At 33.4% G+C, this 15,479-nt stretch overlaps 1 non-coding gene across 1 annotated transcript; it reads right to left on the bottom strand.

Moving 5' to 3' along the window:
- Positions 1–1,142: 1,142 nt before the first annotated feature.
- Positions 1,143–1,214, bottom strand: Trnae-uuc. The gene has a single exon. It is a non-coding gene; the product is annotated as a tRNA-Glu (tRNA).
- Between the last annotated feature and the right edge of the window lie 14,265 nt (positions 1,215–15,479).

Here is a 15,479-nt window from a genome sequence, read left to right as displayed (position 1 = left end):
TAATATAAAGCGGATGCAACTTCTTTCCAATCGAGTGTCCTATGACTCCTTATTTATTTTTTATTTAATATATTATTAATTGTAAGAAAATATCTCTGTTCAACACAACGTCACTTCGCACTCGAGTGAGAGGGGGTTTGTTTCTGTACCCCTGACAACGAGTGTGCAAACATACTTCGCGATCATGTTGAGTGGTTAAGACGTGAAAGCGTGATAAACAAACTGACTTACTCATATATGAAATTATTTAAGATTTGATTGAATCCGAAAAAATGCAGATAATAGAAACTTATATTAATAATTATTACATTGTACTTCAAGTGGAAAAGTTATGACTTATCTCTTAAATAATTCTTATTCAAAAATATATTTGGAAGAAGGCTGTTTTACAGAAATTTATTTACTACTTATATTAGTAATTTCATGTATATGCATGAAATTAGAAAACAGACGGAAATCTTTTGATAGACTAATTTGCCATTGTGCAGGCTTGTCTACATATCAAATATGTTTAGACGTCAATACGAAGTATTACTGAGTTCCCATTCGGGAGATATCGTCACTAGAAACAATTCATCGTTAGCTCATGTTAAACAGCGTACTTGCACTTCTTCCCGTATCAGTGTCGGACGAAGATCGAAGGATGAAGGTCAATGTCGCATAATGTCACAGATCACATCCAATCAGTGGTCGCAACACACGTAAAATTATGTTAATTCTTGAATACATTATATAATAAAAAAAAAAAATACTTAAAATTGCAAAAAGTTTGAATTGTAATGTCGAACAATTATTCATTTATTTATATTAACATTGAAATCAAATTAAATTAATTTAATACCAATAATATTATTTTAGATAAAAAAAATTAAACCTAATCTTACAGTCTTACTTTTTAGTTCTATTAAAACAAAATTGCTTCTTAAATAAAAAGATTTGTATAGTTAACTCCCGTAAACCTCTTTTATGAGGGATTTCGAACAAAATATGCTATCCCATCGGTCAACGCTCTCCGACATCACTAAAACTACTACTTTAGAGGATTTTACACAATAAATATTTTTACAAGTCTTAACATAATTAAAAATGTAATTTAATTTAAAAGTAATTTTCACAAAAATAAATTAAACACTATAAAAAGCTTCCCGTACCGGGAATCGAACCCGAGCCTCCTGGGTGAAAGCCAGGTATCCTAGCCACTAGACCATACGGGATATGAATTGCAGAACGAAGTTTATAATCAAATATTATTTGTTACTTTAATATCGATAATATTACTAAAGATAAATTGACAATTGATCCATAATTCATAAATAAGCTACATGTATAGATAGTAAGATTAAATAAATATCATGTCACGCGCAGCCGTAAAGATAAATGTTACAAAAATTATAACGCGTCTGATATCAATCGGCTATAAAATGTCATAAATGATCATTGAACATTTCTTAATTTATTCCTGTCCCAATTGAGTAACCGTTGTAAAACATTTTATGTTATGTAATATTGATAGTACTCATATTATCAAAAGAAAAAACTATATCCGAACGTAGACACAATTAATACATTCGCTAGTGTAATTTCAGTAGTTCGGGATGGCAAAATAAAATTATGTTGTACAATGATGTTCCAATCTCTCTCTATATTTATACAATGATCACAATCTTTTTTTTTTTTTTTTTTTTTTTTTATGTCATAAGGTGGCAAACGAGCAGGAGGCTCACCTGATGGAAAGTGACTACCACCGCCCATGGACATCTGCAACACCGGGGGGCTTGCAGGTGCGTTGCCGGCCTTTCAGGAAAGAGTACGCTCTTTTCTTGAAGGTTCCCAAGTCGTATCGGTTCGGAAAAATCGCCGGCGAAAGCTGGTTCCACAGAGTGGTTGTGCGAGGCAGAAAATGTCTTAAAAATCGCGCTGTTGTGGATTTTCGGACATCTAGGTGGTGCGGGTGATATTTGGAATTTTGACGAGATGTCCGAAGGTGAAATTCAGCAGCCGGGATTAATCCGAACAATTCCTCGGAACATTCCCCGTGATAAATTCTGTAGAAGATGCAGAGCGATCCAACATCTCTACGCAAAGCCAAAGGATCAAGCAGATCGGAAAGGGCTTGATCGTCGATAATTCGAGCCGCTCTACGTTGGATACGGTCAAATGGAAGGAGCTGGTACTGGGGAGCACCCGCCCAGAGGTGAGAGCAGTATTCCATGTGAGGCCGAATTTGCGCCTTGTATAGTCTTAGACGATGGGCCGACGTGAAATACTGTCTTGCCTTGCTGAGCACACCAAGCTTTTTTGATGCCAATTTGGCTTTGCCTTCCAATTGACCGCGGAACTGAACGAGACTCGAAACATCAACGCCAAGTATTCCGATACTAGCTGTAGCGGCTAACGGAATGTTCTCGAATCGTGGAGATACGACAAATGGTGTTTTTTTAGCAGTTAACGCGCAAACTTGCGTCTTTTTGGGGTTGAAGTGAACTAGGTTTAACCGACCCCAGTTCGAGACTTTGTTTAACGAAGACTCGATTTCAGATACAAGTTTGTTCCGGTTTTCTTCGACGTTTTCCCGAGAAATATTAGCACGGCCGGTGTATGAGGTGTCTACGGTGCTGTCGTCTGCATAGCAATGAATGTTACTGATTTGCAACAAGTCATTGATATGCAGAAGAAACAGAGTGGGTGATAGAACGCAGCCTTGTGGAACACCAGCATTGACGAATTTTAAGTCAGAGCATCCAATTGTTTTCCTTATGACAGCTCAATCACTTTTAAAATAAGAAATAGTGTTACATGCCAGTATTAAATGTTATTCCATATAAAATAATATTAACTAAAGTTTTATGATATCCTATGACGTAGCACCGTATTGGAGGCTAGGGCTAGTCTCTAACACTAGTAAATGTGGTATTAGTTAATATTGAATAATATTTTAAGTACAGCGTGGGAGCACCATTATAACACAGTAATAATTTTATTTTAAAATAATTCTTAAATTTTTTACTTCGTGGTAGGGCTTTGTGCAAGCCCATCTGGGTAGTAACACCCACTCATCAAATATTCTACCGCCAAACAGGTTTAAAAGGTTTAAAAGGAGTGCCAGTGACAACAACAAGTACAAGGAATATAACGTCATCATAGTTCCCAAGGTTGGTGATGAATTGGCGTTTTAAGGAATAATTAATATTTCTATGACCACTTATCATCAGATGGCCCATATGCTCGTCTGACCATTATAAAAAAAATCTTGCTTTGAAACTAAACATACCTATTCTACTGTTAGTCACATAATAAGCTATGAATTTAAAGTGGTATCATAGACATACTAAATTCCAAGCTTATACCCATCCAATTTCCTTTGATATCTTTATATTATATTATCGGATTCAACAACGAGTAAATTACCTACTCCTCCCCGGAAACGAAATTTTGGAATAGAACGATTTATATTTCTGAAAGAGTTGAGTTTGTTCTAATTTATTTAAACTGTCCACGATTAATTAACAAATCGATTTTTTTTTCACGATTGATGTAACTCGGATCATGACTTAGCTCAACATTTTTTTACATTATCTTAACTATTTCCCACGATATTGTTGATTCCCGAATGTATACCTCGTCGATTTTCACATGATTAATAAGACAAGAAAAAAAGAAAGAAAGACCACAGTGGCGTGCATTTGGAGAGGCCTATGTCCAGCAGTGGACGAATGCGGGCTGATGCTGTGTATGTGTGTGTAATAAGGCAAATAATATAGTACCCTATTTTTAACAAATTTGGAATAATGTAACTCAAACACGCTGTGATTTAGGACTTTTTATAAATTTGGATTTGAATTGATCTGCAGTACGACTCTGTAATAATACACTTCGTATCTCACTCGTGAAATGTTGATAACCGACTTCCGACATACGCCATTTGATATGTGTATCCTATAAATTTTATAATTATAATAATAAGTCAATGTGTTCTGCTATGAATTTCGAGTTTTTTTCCTATAGAATATCTCTACAGCTACGAGTATCTGTACATAGAATAAGCTTATTTTTAAAAATAGTAATATTTTTTTTAAAGTTCTCAGTATCAAATTATGTATGTACTTTGTCGTGATTTAATAATATAGATCACTCTCTTGCCAATGTTTTTATTTATTTTCCGTCAATACAGGAAAACTTGGTAGATTATTACTACCTAACGCCAACCCTCTTAAGGAATGCTGTATCTGATGGGTTGGTTTCCCGCCACCATTAAACGTTAGGACGAGAACTAACGGCTTTAATGAATTCGCTTAACACATATCTTTCCCTTAGCCGGCCCTAATGATACCCACGGGTTTAGATGTTGCTTTATATCTGCAGGAAATAACATGAACATTATTACAATGAGGTAACTTTTAATGGCATTACAAAGATATAATAATCTTTTCATACTTATATCTGTATTTAATTTTAATGAGACCAGTGTTTTGTAACTTCATAAAGTATAGACACCGTCATATTAATAATCTATTTCTTGCCGTCAATCAGACTCCAATTGCGGGATCAATTCTCATTGTTTGCGTACAATACAACCTTATAATTATAGGTATATAGGTATACGTATAATTATACGGGCTTTAAATCACAGTTCAAACCGGGACAGCATGACAGAATTGCTTTTGAACAGTAAAATGAAAGGCAAGTCAAATGGGACTTGCGTCATTACCGCTAAAAAAAATTATTTATTTTTCAAAGATTTTCGAATAAACCAGTTCAGTACTGAATTATTCCAACGGAAGTTAATCAAGTTATTAATATACGCCTAGAATGAAGAGTATCCCTTGAACGTTGTATGGCAATAATAACCGAAACTTTTAACATTACCAAAATAATATCTTAAATAATCCAACGAAGTGGTGGATTTGTCTGGTAATATCCTCATTTATGTGATAGTCTACGATTATCGTTGGGTTACTTTTGCTTGATATTTTCTTTATATACACAGTGACCTCGGATGAAATTCTACTACTGTCTACGTTTTTATTTGTACTGCCAAATTGGTTAATTATGTATCAAAAATCGTAGTTATTCGTTTTTAGCAATAACGTTGGTGTTGTTCTATTAAAAAGCTTTAACTTTTGTTAAGAATTTTATTAATATTACCGCTATAACGAAGGGCGAATACATATGTCAACATTTACAATGTATACGGGGTGATTTTCTTTGGCACCGGAGAACGGAATGAATTTTGAACATAAATTATGCACTTCACAATGTCAATAGCGCTGATTGAAAGTGAGCTTACTTTAAAAGAAAATGAGTATAAAATTCTACTGTTTCTATTTTAAAATTTTATTTTTGCTGTGGTACCAATGTGGTTTATCGTCTCACATTGAGTCGTATTTAATCTTATAAAAATCCCTTAAATTAACGATTGAATAATGGTAACTAATATAGTCTTTACTTAATTATTTTAAGTGAATCTTTTTGGCCACAGTACCTACAGCGCTTAGTTGAACTTTGTTTAAAGACCATAGCAATTAACATTTAAAAAAAAAATGAATTAAAACTGATTCGCAAGTGTTATATTTTTAAATAAAAATATTTCCCTTCTCTGTTGTTCACTAAATACTAATTACAGATTTCTCTTACATAAGTCCTTTTCAAACGGAGCCTACTGGCATACAAGCAAATATAAATACTTAATCATCTAATCAAAGACTAGAATATTAAGTCATAGAGAATTTAATTTGTTTTTAATATTTTTATGAATTACTAAAGTCTTACTTATTTATTATTATTTTTCATGAAGAATTAAATGAATGATATTTTTCCTTCGGGGTAACGCTACAGATATTGAAACTGTTTTTATGTTTCAAAATAGAGCGGTCTACTTATGATCTTAGAGAATCTTTTCGAAATGTTTTTAATAAAGTGGGTATACTCACAGTAGCTCCACGAAATGTTTACAACAATATTATGTATATTCACAATAATAATATAGATATTCTTGAATGAAACGGTGAAAATACAAGATCTATACAATTGTAGACACGAGGAGGAAAACTAATAATACTAATTTCCGACTTCGCAAAGTTAATACATCCTTCCTGGGAAACGGTTTTCGTTTCTATAAAAAGATTCAACAGTTATTTTTGGATTGGATTATTATGAAATTTAAAGCTCATGTCAAAAAATCATCAAGGCAAATTATAGATGTTGAAAAAGAGTAACAACTGAATTTCTTGCCGGTTCTTCTCGGTAGAATCTACATTCCAAACCGGTGGTAGCTCTACGTTTAATTCAACACTGTGACATGACGATTCAAAAGTACTTTTATGAGCCTACTTGAATTAAGAATATTTTGATTTTGATTTTATGCTATATTCGCAGAAGTTAAATTAAAAACTTAGTCGTATTCCTTCTATATTTTGATTAGGCTATACTATGTATAGCTTATCCATATGTATGTATATAGTGACTATGTAAGGATAAAAGCTTGATTAAGGAGACAGAATTAGTGAACCGAGAGGGATAGCTTGATAATTAGTTATAACATGTCACGAGGATAACTCTATCCGAATTTTAATGGCTGACTATCACAGAATTAAGGTCTTGGGTTTGCATGAGCCCAAGTAATTGCAAGTTAATCTAAGTTAGATTGACTAAGGTCAAACAACCAAGTTCCGAACGTTTATTAATTAATGACACTGATTAAATTGGGTACATTTACACGGTTAACACATATTTACTTTACAGTATAGACACGTATATTGGACATATATATTATATTGGTCACTATGTGTCGCTCGCGGCTTCACTTGCGTTTAGGAGATGGTCGTCAGGTAAGCGTAAGCATAAAAAAGCTAATGTCATCCCTTGGAGTTCAAGCTTACTAGCGATTAGATGGTTTGACCGTGAAAGAGCAACAGACAGACAGAGTTACTATCGCATTTATAATATTAAAATAGATTAATGTAAAGAACTGTTGAAAACCTGACGACAGGATATAAATAAATATTGGACAACATCACATACATTACTCTGATCCCAATGTAAGTAGCTAAAGCACTTGTGTTATGGAAAATCAGAAGTAACGACGGTACCACAAACATCCAGACCCAAGACAACATAGAAAATTAATGAACTTTCTCTACATCGACTCGGCCGGGAATCGAACCCGGGACCTCAGAGTGGCGTACCCATGAAAACCGGTATACACACTACTCGACCACAGAGGTCGTCGGAGGATATAAGTTATGGTAAACCTATTGATACACACACAATCATGTTAATGTCTATGTTTTGTATTTACTTGCTAGCTTATATGGCTGCAGATTTCAAGATTCTGCGATCAAATCTCGGGTCCGGCTAGTGAAGTTGGGTGTATATGTCAAGAAAGTTTCGGGTAAATAATGCAATTAGGAACTTATCGTATCTGATTGATGTTCCATCGAATTGTAGAGATAAAGGAAAATAAAATGCCAATGTATTTGCACACCAATTTGACCACTACAATCCTGGCGCACTATAATTTTATGAAACAGGTAGACGAACGGGCAAAATATGCCTAGTAAGACTTACTAGACAAACTTTTACTATTCCTTATATCTCCAAGAAAAGAAAAGAATACGAATCATATATTATTCGCTAATTATTTAACCAAAATCAATCCAAAGAAATAAAAAAAATACTGTAAGTATAACATAACAGTTTATTTAATGTTGTTCAAATTTTAAACAATTTAATATAATTTCAACCCGATTAATTAATGTTACAACTAATTAATCAACCATTTAGAGCCGAGATGGCTCAGTGGTTAGATTTTTGGTTCAAATCCAGGTAAGCACCACTGAATTTTCATTTGCATAATATGTGAGGAAACCTGCATGTGTTTAATTTCAACGAAATTTTGCCACATCTGTGTATTCCACCAACCCGCATTGGAGCAGCGTTGTAGAATATGCTCATATCTTATCTTCAAAGGGAGAGGAGACCTTAGCCCAGCATTGGGAAATTTACAGGTTGTTATTGTTAATCAACCATTTAATAAATTATCTAGACAACCCTCGTAAAGTTAAATTTTTAGCTGATGCTCGTTTAAGAAAAACATCAGTAAAACTGTATGACGACTTCGGAAAAGTGAGTTAAACATCTCTTTTATAAAAGCTGTCTTAAAAGTCTGCTATGATTGAGCTCGCAGCAATTATGCACGAGTATCCTGAGCTCTGCGGGAGATTAAAATGTATGTTCGTGACAGAAAATATATAAACTTCGTGGACAGGCTTGGAACGGAAAGTTAATAAGAACGAAGTTGATATAATTTAAATTGTTATAGTAAGAGGTAGGTCTGTTACAAATTATTTTGGAATTTAAGAGACAAACTTAATACGTTGTGAAACGCCACTTTTTTTTCATTTCGGTCTTCTAATTAATTCTCGGTTTTAAACAGCTTCAATATTAATATTACGTTCTAAGCTGTATGACTTTTTTCTTTTTTTATATGTCATAATAAATGTATCAAATTATTATAGCAAAACATAAGCCGATTCCGACGTAGACGTGTTAAAAGTCGTGGGAAACACGGTTAGAACAAATTTGCTATATATATTATATATTAAATAATAGACACAATGAAATAAATCAACAACGTATGAAACGTATTTTAAAAAAAATCCCATATGAATTAAAACAATGACAAAAAAAAATTATGTCATATTAAACCGTATAACAATAATAATCACTGAGTACCAGCTCCTTCTATTTGACTGTAACCAACATAGAGCAACTCGAATTATCGACGATCAAGCCCTATCCGATCTGCTTGGTTTGATCCTTTGGCTTTGCGTAGATATATTGGATCTTCTACCCATATTTTTTCGGGGAATGTTCCGAGGAATTGTTTGGATTAATCCGGCTGCTGAATTTCACCTTCTTGTCAAAATTCTAAATTTCATTCGCACCACCTAGATGTCCGAAAATCCACAACAGCGCGATTCTTAAGATATGTACAACCACTCTGTGGAACCAGCTTTCGCCGGTGGTTTTTCCGAAATGATACGACTTGGGAACCTTCAAGAAATGAGCGTACGTACTCCTTCCTTAAACCTCTGCCATACCTAATACATAGAATCTGCAAAGGACAATATATGAAAAACTTATAAAATACACGGAACTAAAACAAGATAGAACGTATGTGGCACTTGCAGAAAGTTACAATAGTCCCAATAATTCGATCTACTGGCTGGCTGGCTGGCTATACCCAAACAATTGCATGTAACTCCAAAATCTTCAAATCGCACCCGCGAGACCCCCGGTGTTACAAATGTTCATGAGCGGTGGTAGTCAGCTTCCATCAGGCGGGCCTCCTCGCTTGCCACGTTTGCCAATCTTGTAAAATTTACTTATTATTTAATTTAAATAACACCCATGTGTCCTGCACTGCACATTTCATTCTATTAAAACGCTTCAATAACTCTATGATATTGGGAAATATTCGATTCTAAAATATTTAAAAGGGTATGCAAAGAACTCCTAGATCCATTTTCTTCATAAAAGAATACTTTTATATTCAAATCTATTGTTTTACACCTGTCAATGTAAATAATTCTTAAAGAAATTACTGAGACTTTTCATGGCTATTGAAAATGCATCAAGGATCTCTGATAAATATATTTAAATCGTTTGTTTTTCAATAACCTTTATTCTAAAAATGTGATTAACGCAAATAACAGTACTTTTTTTTTTTATATTGTCCAGACAGACTTATGACTCCTGATGGTAAGTGGAAGAGGAGTCCAAACGCGAAGACGACTTTTTTTTAGTTTTGTGTTACTGATAGATAGTTAATATATATATATATATATATATATACTGGTACTATTCGATTCTTATCAAGTTCGCAATTATCATCTTCGTTTTGAAGTTTTTTTATGAAAACGAAATCGTCAAAATAGTTGGTTGTTGGCAACAAAGTACACGCACACCAGTAAAGTAGTACGACGTTTGGCGAGTGACAAGCGTAGCTGTCACGCACACCAAGATAATAAAGTTGGCTTTTTTATAGTTATACAGTTGCATAAATATAAAAATAAAGTGTAGCACATTAATTTCTGTAACGTTCAACGCCATGATAATATTTCCATGTACACAGTCAAGACAACGCTTGCTGAGTTCTGTTGAACTATTATAATTTGACTTAGTATTATCAGGGATTTTATTTCCAACTAAATTGACAAAATATTAATGTCTTTATCAACTTATTGGAACCATAAAATCACCAATTATGTTAAAGCATATTCGTGCGTAGTCCCAGTAACATAAAAAAACGAAATGTTTATATTTAAAGTATCATTATTAATTCCACGTACGGATCCCTTCCATGACATGATTTGAAACAATGAACTGTTGAACACATCAGTCGTGACAAACGTCCAACATTATAAAAAATTTGATCAACAGCTTGGAAATGAGGGTAAAATGAGTGGTTTGGACGAAGGGGTCGTAAATGTACATAGATATCATTGTAATTTTTATAATTTAACAGTAAATAGAGGATTTATTTAGCAGTGTTAAAATTCACTGTTTTGAACTTTAGTAGATATTTTTTAATTAAAAAATGATTCATGTTTTTCTGTTGAGTACCATACGACTTTTATCAAATATTTTAGATTAAATATATTATTTATGATAAGTTATTATGAAAACGTAAATTATGCAGTAATAAAATTATATAAAATATTGTAAAAGATTTTCATATTTGTATTTCGAAATTTATAAAAACGGTTAAATTCTTAAAAAAACCTTGCCGAATACAAGACGTGACTATATTTCTAAAAAAAAAAAATTCAAGTCGCAGAAAAAATTTACACCGCAATTATACCGCCTATAGATTGGTTCGTTACTATCAAAGCCGCATAATTCATTAATATCAATGAATTTCCAGACAGCGTGGCACGGTGCATCGATAATTACACCGAATGTTCCCTCACGAAACAATAACGAATACGGCAAACTAAATTCATTTAACTTAGCTCGAAGCTGAAGGCCACGAGCCGCAAACACTCATTAATCGTACACCGACTAAATATCATTTGTTAAGTACCTCACCGAATTTTCAAGTGTTCCGTCAACGTTGTTGTGTCAAAGCGTTCGATGTTCACAGCAATACTGTACCGCTAAAACAACGATTTAATTTGATGGTATCATTCATATCATTCATTCTATTCGATCCTATTGCTCTATTCTCACTGAGTTTTGTCAATTGTAGTTCAATTGAACTGTGTTGTTCAGAATAGAACCCGCAGAAGCAAAAAAAATTGTTTCGATTTAAAAGAGGAAACCTTTTTCATAACAGTTACCCTGTTAAACTATATATATACTAGGTATAAAATATATATATATATATATATATATATATATATATATATATATCGTTCCTTGGCGTTCAAGCTTGCTCCCTACTAATTTTAAACGAATACGCAGACAGACTTTAGCATATACATTTTTTTAAGGAATACTGGCAAAGCCCAATATTAATTAAGAAATTACTAAGATTCATATTTATATTTACAGCACTAGGCGGCCCGTAAACCTTATAAAACGAATAATATAATACTCCAAAGGACAAAACGTCAGCGGATACTAGAAAGACTAACTAAACCAATATTTAACGAGTTAAATTAAGTCAAAATTAAATAACGACACAAATACAAAGCCCACGCGAGGGTAACGTGATTCATCATTGATCCAATAAAATCGCGTATGAATCCCAAAAGTTACTTCAGTCATTAATCAGCGGGCCAATCACGTTACGAAACGGACGTCCGTTCCTTTAATAAGCTTAGTAAATAAAACACAGAGCTACAAAATACACACATACGTCTCTCTCTATTTATTTATTTTATTTATGAATTTATTTTCATTGCATTTATTTTAAACTTTAAATGAATAATGGGTTGCGAAAAATGACATTAATGTTGTTGTAAATTTCGCACAGCTGGGCTAAGGCATCCTCTCCCTTTTGAGAAGTAGGTTTGGACCATACTCCACCACGCTGCTCCAATGCGGGTTGGTGGAATACACATGTGGCAGAATTTCATTGAAATTAGACACTTGCAGGTTTCCTCACCTTCCTTCACCGCCGAGCACGAGATGAATTATAAACCCAAATTAAGCACATGAATATTCAATGGTGCTTGCCTGGGTTTGAACCCGAAATGATCGGTTAAGATACACGCGTTCTAACCACCGGACCATCTTGGCTCTCAATGAATAATCGAAAATATCGCGAATGAATGGATTGGTATTTGCTCATTCTTTTCGGATCAATATTCGGTTTATCGCAAAGATATGAAATAGTACTTTTTGAATTATTCAAATTAAATGACACATCCATCTTGTCTAATATTATACATGTGAAAGTTATTTTATCTGTCTGTCTGTTACGCCTTTATGGTTAAGCCACTGAATTGATTCTGATGTGATACTAACCGTGCTCGAAGCTCATAGACACTGGAGAATATAGGCTTCCTTTTTTCATCAGTCATAAAGTGTATTCCAAGCGGACAAAGCCACGGTTTCAACTAGTTTTAATGTCATAATAGATAACTTGAATCGTCACGTTTTAATTAAGCTGGTAATTTTATTAGTTTCGCTAAGCTTCTCAGCTTAAAGTGCTTGCCTTACGCTGACTAAGTCATAAGAGTTACAATGTGATTAATGAACCGCTCCTAAACGGTTTCAATCATAGTTGCAAATTGACTTACCAGTTATTTTGTAATAGGTGGACGGACTATATAGTCCACCTTACCATACCACCACCACCCATAAAAATGGGCGCTGTAAAAAATATTAACCATTTCTTACTGATCACTGAAAACTAAGTTATTATACCTCTTGTGGCGACTGGCACTTACACTGGCTTACTTACTGGTACTGGTCTGGTACAGGTATAAGGTGCAGGATTCACGTATTCTCCGAGATTGGGCAGCATAACGCTGATATCTTCCAAATCTGCTATAGATTTTCAATGTATAAATAAAATATTTAGTAATAATAATTACATCCGGAGATATTGTTGTTTCAATAAAACAACAAACAATTATTCTACGCCGCTGGGTCATACATATATGATAGCTGTTCATCTGACATCTGAGGTTTTCTCAGATGTTTTCCTTCATTACCTATTGTGGTGTTCATTTATGTAAATGAAAATCCGTTCATGCCGGCTTGAACATGAACCCGTAATCTTCGGTTAATATGTACTTGAAGCCTAATCTAACGACTGGATCATCTAGGTCAGAATAAGTGTTCCAGTGTCACTACTAGTACTAGAGACATAACATATGATATATCTCGATACGTACATTAATAGCGTAAGTGGTCTATATTTATTTAAGTACAAATGTTCATGAGCAAAGTTAATCACATAAATTAGCCCAGTTGACCATTTGCCTTTCTAAAACAAAATGATATAGTTATAATAAGAAGTAACGTAAATGTATAATTTGTTTGGAAAATTATAAGTACTCGTAATAAATATATATTAAATAACCTAATCATCAAAGGTTTATTTATCGAATCCTTTCAGTGAAATATTTTACGAACGCAAATTAATCCACAAAGTTTTGCAAGCAATTTTATTTATTCCGCAATTCGAAGTCGATAAAACCTTTTTTTCAAAACTCCATATAGTTCAACAAAGCGTACATTTATTTGTTGTGGCAGCAATTCGATTATATGATTGGTCATGTGTACCGTAATTTTTAAATTCCTACCAATCAGAGCGTTAGAATGATCTCTATTGTCAAAATTAATAACATTACATGGGTTCGTGAAACAATTTATACAACTTTTATATTTCTCTGAACAAAAGACTGTGCTTGTAACAAAATTTCTGACTCGAAGTTTAGACTGATTGCATTTAAATTTGAAAAATGAAGTTCTTAATACGATTTGCTACTCCTGCTTTTGTTTAAACTTACCACAGTGTGAGCCTCGGTACTGTTCTTCAATTTAATATTTCCGTAGAATTTTCTATTACATACTATTGAAAATAACATTTGTTTTCGGATTAAAATTTATGTTGGCATTACTTGGTCCCTTTATATTAACGCTTGGTTGCATTGTTGGTCTAGCTGACTTATAAGACTAATCCCGAGGTTTGGGTTCGGACCCCGGGTGAGGCAAGTGCAAAGGTTAGTCTTCACACACCCATACCTCGGAAACATCGTTCTTTTATTGTTATCACATGTAGTGATGGTAAAAAAGAAATTGCTAATGCAATGAGTAAGGGAGAAAAAGATTCAAAACAAAATAAAGCGAGACAAAAACACCTTATTTTCACATATTATTTATAAATCCTTTTAAAGCAAAGTCTGTCGGTAAAGTGTCGCGACTATTTACCATATGGGACCTCTATATGAGTGCATATTATTAGTTTTTATTTATGTATATATTTTTTATAAAACAGTAATTCAATATTTATTAAAATATTGAGCACGATGATGATATATTTTCCAAGAAGTTTTTCTGATTCTCCAATTATCAAATTTCAGACTTCATGTCTGAAATCTGATATTTTTTATAAAAGTTTGCTATTTTTTTGTATCGTATAAAGTTTCTTCAATCTCGTATCGATTTTTTAAAAGAGCTCAAGAATCCCAGTAAATATTTTTCTGTGTCATAAAAGCATTTAAATTATTTTCAAAAATCAATTAAAAATAAATTTGATTGGTGGCGCAATGCAAATTTTTAAGACTGTCACGTGAAATTAAGTAAAACTTCGCTATATTCTACATCTGATAAAAACAACTATAGGATAATTTCATTGTTAAAAAGTTCAGAATATCCCGGCGTCGAGTTCGAGGATTGCTTTTATTTTTTAAAGCGACTATGTGTATGGGTAGGATCCACCTACCATTAGCTCGCTATTTTTAATCTCAAGATGAATTTACAAATTGGAGACGCTAGGAACTGCGAATTAATATTATTTATATATACATATATATATATTGAATAGATAAGACGAGCAAATGGACCACCTGATGGTAAGTGCGCACTATTGCTTGTACACAGACAAAGTCAAAAGTCAAAGTCAAAGTCAAAAATCTTTATTCAATATAGAAGTGTTTACACTTGCTTATTGATTGTCAAAAATCTACCAACATTGACATTGGTACCGTTCGAGCAACTACCTTAACTTTAAGTACGATGTTTTCTCTTGAACTCTGTCTATTGTTGTGTACCAATTTGAAGGGTGAGTGAGACAGTTTAACTACAACTGCAAAAACGAATAAATATATTTGCTCCCGAGGTTGGTGGCGCATTGCTGTGATGTAAGGAATGGTTATTAATTCTTTTACCGCCAATGTTTATGTCTTGAGGTGACCATTATCACCAGGAGGTTCATATGTCCAAAAATGTTATCAAATAAACCGACGTTCCTAAAAGTTATAGTTATGTATTAATAAACCACACACACACACACACACACC

The sequence above is a fragment of the Vanessa atalanta genome, chromosome 7 (assembly GCF_905147765.1).
Source record: "Vanessa atalanta chromosome 7, ilVanAtal1.2, whole genome shotgun sequence".
NCBI lineage: Eukaryota > Metazoa > Arthropoda > Insecta > Lepidoptera > Nymphalidae > Vanessa > Vanessa atalanta.
Note: the sequence above shows the minus strand (reverse complement) of the source record. Positions and strands in the feature narration are given on the sequence as shown.